Here is an 11109-nt window from a genome sequence, read left to right on the forward strand (position 1 = left end):
TCAAGAAATCAAGTTTCTTTTCTTAGTGTCACAAGGTTATTTAAGGATTAGGAAACCTACTCTTCAAAAGCATATCTGCAAGTTTCCTTCTAAAACTATGTTTAAGAAGAATTAACACAGTGTCCAATGATTCTTGGAAACAAAATTTAAAGTCTTTTATTTTCAAGATTTTTTCCAGATGTTCCAGGTCAGACAATCAAATTTTTTTTCATTGTCTCTGCAAGTCATTTTAAGATTAGAGAACCTACTCTTTAAATCATATCTGCAAGTTTATTTCCAATATTATTTTCTAACAGAACTAACACAGGGGGTCTAGAAATTCATTAGAACCGAATTCAAGGCCCTTTTCAGGTTTTGCAGGCCAAGAAATGAACTTTTTTCTTTGTCTCTGCTTATCATTTTGGGATTATGAAACCCCTACCCTTAAAACGCAGACCTGCAAGTTTCGTTCCAAAAGTATTTTTCAAAAATAACTACCGAAAGATATTCAACAGTCCTCAGAAATCAAATTTAATGTTTTTTCTATATGTTCCAGGTCAAGAAATCAAGTTTCTTTTCTTAATGTCACAAGGTTATTTAAGGATTAGGAAACCTACCCTTCAAAAGCAAATCTGCAAGTTTCCTTCTAATAGTATTTTTCAAACAGAATTAACACAGGGTTTCCAACGATTCTTGGAAACAAAATTTAAAGTCTTTTCTTTTCATGATCTTTGACAGATGTTCCAGGTCCAAAAAATCAAATTTTTCCATTTTCTCTGCAGGTCATTTCAGGATTATGGAGCCTGCCCTTCAGTTCATATATGCAAGTTCATTTCCAGCATTATTTTCTAAAAAAACTTACACAGGGTGTGCAGGGATACTTAGGAACAAAATTAAAGGTCCTTTTTAAGTTTTCCAGGTCAAGAAATCAAGTTATTTTTTATTTGTCTCTGCAGGTTATTTTGGGATTATGAAACCTCCCCTTGAATCACAGATCTGCGAGTGTCCTTCCAATAATATTTTCCAATAAGAACCAACGCAGGGTGTTCAAAGATTCTCAGGAATAAAATTGAAGGTTTTTATTAGATGTTCCAGGTCAAGAAATCAAGTTTTTTTGTTTGTCTCTGCAGGTCATTTCAGGATTAGAACACCTACCCTTGGAAAGTATATTTGCAAGTTTATTTCCAATATTATTTTGTAAAAGAACTAACACATGGTGCTTAGAAATTCTTAAAAACAAAATTCAAGGTCTTTTCCAGGCTTTCCAGGTCTAGAAATAAAGTTTTTTTTCTTTATCTCTGCAGTTAATTTCGTGATTATGAAACCTACCCTTAAAACCCAGATCTGCAAGTTTCCTTCAAATAGTATATTTTAAGAAGAACTAACACAAAATTTCCAAGAATTCTCAGGAACAAAGTTCAAGGTCTTTTTCAAGTGTTCCATGTCCAGAAATCAAGTTTTTTTGTTTGTCTCTGAAGGTAATTTTAGGATTATGACACTTATCCTTAAAACGCAGATCCACAAATTTCATTCGAATAGTAATTTTCATGAAGGTCTAGCACAGGATGTCCAGTGATTCTTGAGAACAAAATTTAAAGTTTTTTCCAGGTTTCCCAGGTAGAGAATTAAATTTTTTTCTTTTTCTCTACGAGTACATTCGGGATTATAAAACCTACACTTGCAAAGCAGGTGAGCAAGTTTCCTTTGTACAGTATTTTTTCAGCAGAACTAACGCAAGGTATTCAGCGATTGTTAAGAACAAAATTCAAGGTCATTTATAGGTTTACTAGGTCAAAAAATAAGGTTTTGTTTTTTCTGTGGTTCATTTTAAAATGATAATACCTACACTTGCAACGCAGATCTGCACATTTCCTTTGAATAGTATATTTCAAAATAACTAGTACCTAGTGACCAGCGATTCCTTGGAAGAAGATTCAAGGTCTTGTCCAGGTGTTCCAGGTCAAGAAATAAAGGTTTTTTTTCATCTACTCTGCATATCATTTTAGGATTATGAAACCTGCACTTAAAAAGTATATTTGCAAGTTTCTTTCCAATATTATTTTCAAAACGTACCAACACGCAGGATGTCCGGACATTCTTTAGAACAAAATTTAAGGCCTTTTCCAGGTTTTCTAGATCAAGAAACCACGTTTTATTTCTTTGTCGCTGCAGGTCATTTTGAGATTACGAAACCTACCCTTAAAATGCAGATCTGAAAGTTTTTTGAAATTGTATTTATCAAGAAGAACTATCACTGGGTTTCCAGCGACTCTTAAGAACAAAATTTAAGGCTTTTTCCAGTTGTTCCAGGTCAAGAAATCAAGTTTTTTTCACTGAAGTTATTATCAAAATTATCAAAACTACACTTGAAACGCAGATCTGCAAATTTCCTTTGCATAATACTACAATTCCTGTCCTGCAATTCTCAAGAACAAAATTCAAGGTCTTTTTCAAGTTTTCCAGGTCGAAAAATCTAGTTTTTCATTTTTCTCTCCATTTTCTTTCGATATTTTGAAATCTAACTTGAAAGATCTAAACGTTTCTTTTGATTAGTATTTTTCAAGAAGAACTGTCACAGAATGTCCAACGATACTTGGGACCAAATTAAAGGTCTTTTCCAGGTTTTTCAGGTCAAAAAAATAATGTTTTTAAAGTGATTTTTAGAGCTGACTAGCCCCATCTTTGTAAATTTCGTTTAGAATCGTCAATTCATGCTAAATCGGCATAAAAACTTAATTTTTTGGTGGCAATTAGCTATAAATAATAAAGTATTACCTTTTAAATATCAGCCCCATAAGTCTGTCTTAGTGTAAAAAAAACACAATAAGTAAAAAAAGGGTTTGGTGTGTTTTTGGCACTGATTATGAATTTTTTGCCTTTAAAAAAATGGAAAATGTTTTTAATATATAAAATAATACTTTATACTGCTAACTAGATCTTAAAATAAATTGTTTAAATAATTTATCATTGTTTTTAGCAATTTTCTCTTAGAATAGAGACAGTTGTGTTTTTTTTTAATTTACTTTTTATCCAACCTACGATTAAGGAAAAGTGATAGTTAATTAATGTGAACAAACATATTTGTTTAAAAATTTTATTATTATTTTTTAATAATATTTAATTTGAATAATGTTATAAAGTTTCAATTTTTTCTGAAACTTTTATCTATTTGTTTATTTTTCACATAGAGTGACTTGATACTTGATTGATTTAAAAAAATTATTGTTTAAACATATTATTATTGTTTATGACACCAACTCATATACCAACGCTAGTTTCTTCTTAAATTTTTAACTTTTTACCCACTTTTTTACTTAGTAATTTAATAAGTAGAATAAGTTAACAAAAATAATAAATTAAACAATTCATTATTTTTTATATTATTACCTCAGTATAAGTGAAAAGGGGACAAACTGTTGAAAATTTCACAAAAAACCGAAACTTTCTAGCATTGATTCAAATTGAATATTATTAACAACAATAAAAAACAGTCGAAATTTAGAATATTTCAACAACAAAAATCGAAATCTTTTACAATTTTTATCACATCTTTGAAATACTGGAAATCTTGAGAATCCTTGAAATTTTCAAAAACTTTGAAATATTTTTCTTAAATCTTCTGAAATATTCCTTTAATTTTGGAAAATCTTTGTTTGTGAGAATTTTCTTTAATCTTTGCAAAATTGTTTTAAGATTTCTTACAAAATTTAAAATTGTTCTAAAATTTTCGAACCTTTTTGAAATTTTTGAAATGTTTGAATTTTTTGAAATTTTTGTAAAATCTTGTTTTTGATCTTTTTAAAATCTTTGGAAATCTTCTAACAAATTTAGAAATTATTGAAATTCTTTAACACTCGAAATCCGTATGAATTTTTTTAATTATTGTTAAATCTCTTAAATCTTTTGTATTCGTTTGAAATCATTGAATTATTTAAAATTTTCTTCAATTTCTTTTAAACATCTAAACAATTTTTAAAATGTTAGAAAGCTTTGAAACGTGTGAAATCGTTTAAATCTGGTGTATTTGTATCCGTTTTCAAATCTGTATATTCTTTTGGAATCTTCATTATATTTTCATAAGATCCTAGAAATATTTGTGAAATTTTTCTCAAATATATTTTGTATTCATTTGAAATCATTATACTAATTGAAATCTTCGTGAAATCTTTTGAAGTCCTTGTGAACTCTTTAAAACTTTCGTGAAATATTTCTGAAATCTTTTGCATTTGTTTGAAATCACTGGAAAATTTTAAATCTCTAAGAAATCTTTTTAAAATTCTGATTCTTGGAAATTCTTATATTCTTTTGAAATCTTTCTGAAATATTAGGTATTAATTTTAAATCATTAAAATATTAGAAATCTTGATTAAAATTTTTTAAACATTTTTGAAATCGTTTCCAATTTTTGAGATGTTTTGAAATCTTTTAAATCTAGTTTATTTACTATTTTCTTTTCAATTCTTCAAAATCCTTGAAATCTTATTAAAGTTTTGAATTATTTGTGAAATGTTCGAAATCTTTGTGAAATCTTGCAAAATATTCTAAAATGTTTGAAACATTTTAAAATCGTTTCAAATATTTTAGAAAATTTTGAAATTACTTAAAAGCTTCTAAATATTTTTGAAATTATTGTGAAATCCTTAAAATCTGTTGTGCACGCCTTTTTTTGAATCTTTGAAATTCATGAAATCTTTGTGATCAGGTTTTTTATTGCAATTGGTTGAAATTTAAATATGTGTTTAAATTTTAAGCTAATTTATAGAATTTTTAATTAAAAAATATGAAAATTTAGTAAAAAAAAATTTGTTTAACTAAATAGTTGAGTTTTTTGCCAAAAAGATGGATTTTCAACTAAAATCATAAATCTGCACACAAGAAAATAAATTTTTAACGAATTAAGTCAATTTTTAAGCAAAAGGACGAATTTTCGGCAATATAATTTAATTTTCAAGTAAGGAGATGTATTTTCAATTAATGTGATTAATCGTTAACAAAAAAAAACATGAATTTTTAACAAAGTAGTTCGACTTTCAATCCAAGCGTTAAATTTTCTAATCAAAAAACGAAATTTCAAGCAACAAACATTTGTTAGTCAAGTTAGTCAAGAAAAAAAAATAATGCAAGAAAAAAGTATATTCTGAATGAAAAAAGTTCAGTTTTAATAAAGAAACAAAATTTTTTATACAAAAAGATTAGTTTTCTATCAATAAGGTAATTTTTTTACATAAAAAGAACAATTTTCAACCTAAAATGCAAAATTGACATTTTTAGGTAAGAATTTAATTTCAAATACATAAAGGGTTTTAACCAAATAGTTAGAATTTTAATCGCGAGATGAACTTCAAACAAAAATATTTTTTTTATAAAAAAGGCGCATTTTCAACAAAGTACATGAATTTTCCACCAAATACTTAAATTTATAAGTGAAAAATGTAATATTATAATAAATTGTTTAATTTTTAACGAATATGATCTAATTTTCAACTGTATCGTTCAAATTATTAGTTTAAAAAATTAATTTGTAACCAAAAAATCGAATTTTCCACAGAATAGTTAAATTTTCAGTCACAAAAAATTTAACTCAAAAAAAGTATTCATAACAAAATATTTCAATCAAAACGTCAAATTTTCAAACAAAAGGATTTTTATTTTTTATTTTCTTCCAAATTTCGATTTTCTTCCAAAAAAGCCTAATTTTCAACAATATACATGAATTTTTTAATAAATAGCTGAATTTTCAAATAAAAAGTGAAACCTTAAATTTAAAAAATGTGTAGAGAAAATAGTTTAATTTTCAACTAAATATTGAATTTTTAACTAAAATTATGAATCTGCACACAGGAAAATGAATTGATAATAAAGAACGTCAACTTTTGACCAAAAGGACGAATTTCCAAACAAAGAGATGAATCTTCAATTGAAACAAATAGTTTTTAATAAATTAGTTTAACTTTTAATCCAGAAATTGAATTTTCTAATCAAAAATAGGTATGTCCAACAATATAGTAAAATTTTCAGCTACAAAAATTAATAAAAATTTGTTGTTAACATAATACTTCAATCAAAACGTCGAATTTTCAACCAAGAAGATCAATTTTTTACCAAGCATAAAGAATTTTCAAATAAATACTTGAATTGTTAACTAACAAAGGTAAATTATCATTTTAAAAAATTTTCGACAAAATATTGGAATTTTCAAACAAAAAAAATGTTTCTTTAAGTAAAATTATGAATCTGCGCCCAAAAAAATTAATTCTCAAAAAAGTATGTCAATTTTTAATCATGCAGATGAATTTTCAACTAATTTCAACGCTTTAAATAAAAATTTATTTGAATAATTTTTGTGATTATTTCTCTTAAGATGAACGAAATACTCTCAGTAAACACTGAAAAGACTCGAAAATTATTTTTTTGTTTATAAAAAGTGGTGTTTCAATGGCTGATGACGGTTATTCAACTCTACTATATTTTTTCATCCTTTAACTTCTCTCAAAAATTTTTTAACTTTTAGGAAGGAATAAAACGAATTTTACCCACAGTCTGAGAAAATATGGAATATTTGAATATGCTCTAACAGCCCTGTAAGCTTATACCACCTGGTTAAAATAAATTAACAAAAACTTATTTTTGATTTTTAACCAAACTGAAGCTTTTTAGGGACTGTCCCCTAAATCAAAGAAACTTTTTAATATGCGGAACACCCTATTGTACATTATACATTGGACACCAGACCTCGCATGGTGCCCACGAAGCGAAAATATATTAAATTACCACAGGGCGAGAATAATCACCCTCGAAAAGGATTTCCAGAACCGGGCATTTGGCATTCGGCACACTCGTTTTATAGAATCGCAAGAAAAATGCGTGTCACGTTTCCCTGTGACGTGTGGGGGGGGGGATTTCATTTCTCGCGGGAGCGTCTCCAGCATTCGCTGATCGCAATGTCAGTGGCAATGAGTGTCCACTCAGAGTTCACGGGATGTGGTCCACTGGGGTAGGAGATTTTAGGAATTGGCCCTAAATTCCTTCCCTTTGTTACATGTTGATGCCTTCAGGGCAAAGTCAGTGTCGCAAGCGAGGCGACCCTCGTATGAACAATGAGCCCCTTACTCATTGTGGAGTGAGCACGTGGAGTGGGTATCGCCCACTGAGCACATGTAATGGGCATCGCCCATTTGGCACTTGGCGTGGGCATCGCCCACTGAGTAATGATCAGCGTCCACTGGGTAGATATAATAGGCATATCTGACTGAGCACATGTAGTGGGCATCGCCCATTGAGCACATGTAGTGGACATCGCCCTCGGAGCACATGTATTGGGTATCGCCCATTGAGCACATGTAGTGGGCATCGTCCACTGAGCACATGTAGGGGGCATCGCACACTCGGCACAAAATGTAGGTACTTGTAGATTTTAAAATAAATGTGTACATGTTTTTAAGGATCTAGAAGGTTCGAGGATCATTAAATATTTTTATAAGAATTCAAAGAAAATTTAGATTGATTTTTTTGTTTAGAAAAATTAATTTAAAGCAAGTACGTGAAAATATTTTTTTTTAAATTTCAAATGATTTTCTAAAATTTCGGAAAACATGTAGAAGGTTTCAAAGGAAAAATGTAGATTTCTGAAAAACTAGAAATAAAAGTTTAAAGTTTCTGGAAGATTTTGAAAGCTTTCCAGATAATAATTTTTTTTAAAGTTTGATAGGTATATTTCAAGTGATTCTTTGTTTTGAAGAATTAATTTGAAGAGAATATGGAAAAAGATTCTAAAACAACCAAAGATTTCCAAACTTATCTAAAAACGAATTTGAAAGATTTTTAGAGAATTTTAGGAATAATTTGGGTCTGTTTAAAAGGTATTTTGTAATTTCAAAATTTTTCAAGAGAATAAGAAAATTTTTTAGCTTTAAAAGTTTTCCGAAAATTTATAGAGTATTTTAACATTGTTTCCTAGCATAAACTTAAAACATAAGAAAATTCTCGAAATGTTTTCTTTTTTCTTTAAAGGTATAATCTGTCTAAACTTTTCTTTTCTCAACTGTAAATTCTTTTTTGGTCGAGAATTCAAAAACTGTTTAGAAAATCCTTCCGTTTGAAAATTAATCTGTTTTGGTAGGAATTTCATCTTTATTTACTGAAATTGCAACTGCTTGGTTTAAGATTCAAGAAATTTTTTATTGCGAATTTAACTTTTTTTTATTAAAAAAATGATATTGACTGGTTTTTATTTAAAATAAATATATTTTTGGATTAAGATATCACTATTTAAATAATAATAGTAATAAAAATTGGTTTAAAAAGAAATTATTTCATCAAAAATTAGCTTATTTTGTATAAAATTTGTATTCTTTGAAAAATATTGAATATTTTTTATTAAAAATATAACTGGTTGAAAATTAGTATTTTTTCTTGACGAGGATTAAACTATTTTGTTGATAATGTATCTTTAATGGGTGCATTTAACTGTTTTTTTATTCATACAAATTTTTTGGATAGGTGGATCTTTTTAATGGAAATTTTCAATGATTATAATTTCCGTCCTTAACATTTTGCTTTGGAAGCCGTATTTTTTCATACAACAAAATTGTCTTAGGAGTATTTTTTTATACAAAATTATTGTTCAAAACGAATTTCTCATCAAATCTACTTTGCTAAAAAATATATTTTGATAGAGTTCCTTGACAACTTAAAACAATTTTTTACTCCTGTCTAATTTTTTTTACATTTTACAATTTCTTTAAAAAATATTGAAAGATTTATTAATCATTCATAAAGAAATAGAAAGTAGTAAAATGTAGTAGTATAATTTTTAACTAAGTACCTGAATTTTCAATCAAAAAGAAAAATTTTTAACCAAAAATAAAAAATACTTACATCATAAATTATAAAGATAAACTTTTACAACAAAATAGAAGATTCAAGAAAGTAGTAAAATTTATAATCAACAAATGAATTTTCAACTAGAATAAAGAATCTTCGACTGGAATAGTTAAATCACTGTTTAAAAAATAAATTTTCAACAAAAAAAAAGGAATGTTCAACTAATACAAAAAAAAAGAATTTTTAACAAGTAGTTCGAATATCAACAAGGTAGTTGAACTTTAAAGCAAGAAAATTAATTTTCTATCTAAAACCACAAATTTTTAACGAAATAGATGTATTTTTGACCAAGTACTTGATTTTTCAATTAAAAAACAAAAATTTTCATCCAAATATATATTGAATTTTTAACTAAAACAGATCAATTTTCAACCAAAAATAAAAAAGGCTTACATGTTTAATTCGACCAAAAACTTTTACAAAAAAAATGGAATATTCAAGAAAATAGTCAAAATTATAACTAAAGAATGAATTTTCAACTAAAATGTAGAATCTTCGACTGGAATAGTTAAATCTATATTTAAAAAATTAATTTTCAACCAAAAAGAGGAATTTTAAACTGATGAAAAATGCATTTTTGACAGGTAGTTCGAATATCAACAAGCTAGTTGAACTTTTAACCAAGAAGATTAATTTTTTACCAAAAACAGCCATTTTTCAACAAAATAGAGGAAGTTCCAAGCAAGTGGTAAACTTTTTGACCAAGTACTTTAATTTTTAACTAAACAACCAAACTTTTTATTAGAATAATAGTTGGAATTTTTGCTGAAAAAGATCAATTTTCAAACAAAAATAATAAATACTTACATTTACAATTAGGAGAAAAAATTTTCCAAAAAAATAGAATATTCAAGAAAATATTCAGATTTATAATCTAGGAATTAATGTTCAACTAAAATGAAGAATCTTCAACTGGAATATAAAAATTTACAAAAAAAAAGAAAATTGCAATTAAAAAAAATGTTTTTCAAAAATAGAATAAATTTTAGAAAAAATTAATCATTCGTCCTGATATTTAAATTTTTAATACAAAAAGACAAATTTTCTACAGAACAATCGATGTTTCAAACAAAAAATGACTTTAAAAAATTGTTATATTTCTCACAAATTAGATTAATTTTATACCAAAAACTTGAATTTTCAAGCAAACTCGTGAATATTCAACAAGGGAAATTAAATTATTTATCATCTAAAAATTTAAAAAAATGTTGAATTCAATTTAAAAATACGCATTTTTTAACTATATACTTTAATTCTTCACCTAGTTATGAATTTTTAAAAAAAAGCTTAATTTTCTACTAAAAAAGAAATTTTTTAAATAAAATACCTGAATTTTTATATAAATGAGGGTATTTTATTGTAAATCTTTTGAGCATATTAAAAAAATATGGATAGCAAGTTAATTACTTTTCGAATTTCCAATTTCAAAATTGCCTCATTTTTCCAACTAGGAGGTTAATTCTGGACCTGAAATGTCGGATATTTACCCGGCAACATGCCCCTATACTTTCATCGAACCGGCAACCTGGATCCATTCCATTTTAGCGTACAATTATTTGAATTGGATAATTAGGCAATCTAAAAAATAAAGATCTAACATGACGCTATTTTTCTAGCAATAAATAATCGATAACGTCCATATAGGATGAAGGATTACATCACGAGGTGAATTTGATCAGAAAGGCTAAGTCTTCCCTTAATGAAACGATTGGATCGAATTACCCCATCCAATCATTTTCATTCAAGAAACCGTGCAAATTCGCATCGAATATTACTTGCGTAATCTTAAGGTGAACCATGGGTGAGTGAATGTCGAAACCTTAGGAGGGTATGACTTTCCCTTTCGAACCTTCTAGAATATCAAAGGTATTATTTTGCAAATATAATCGCGAGGTTCAAAGCAAAGCGAAAATGAAGTAGAGAACATCAAGGCACATCAAATCGTGAAATTTGAACCACAATTACAATAACCCTAGACTCCACTTTGATGAAAAGATGGAAATTAAATTGGTCCTAAGTCGGCACAGCAAGAATGTTTGTATAAAACTATCAGTCGAATCAGTCGATTTTTGCTATTTCTCAAGATTGTTGTCCTAAGTCGGCACCCCTTGGTCGTGAGACGGCAGATAATTTTTACCGCTCGAATGCGAAAAAGGACACAACTAAATAAAATGACACACAAATAAAAACAAAAGAAAAAAAAATGTGCCGACTCAGGACCACCTGTTTGGTGCAGACTGAGGACCA

Source organism: Belonocnema kinseyi, chromosome 4 (assembly GCF_010883055.1).
Source record: "Belonocnema kinseyi isolate 2016_QV_RU_SX_M_011 chromosome 4, B_treatae_v1, whole genome shotgun sequence".
NCBI lineage: Eukaryota > Metazoa > Arthropoda > Insecta > Hymenoptera > Cynipidae > Belonocnema > Belonocnema kinseyi.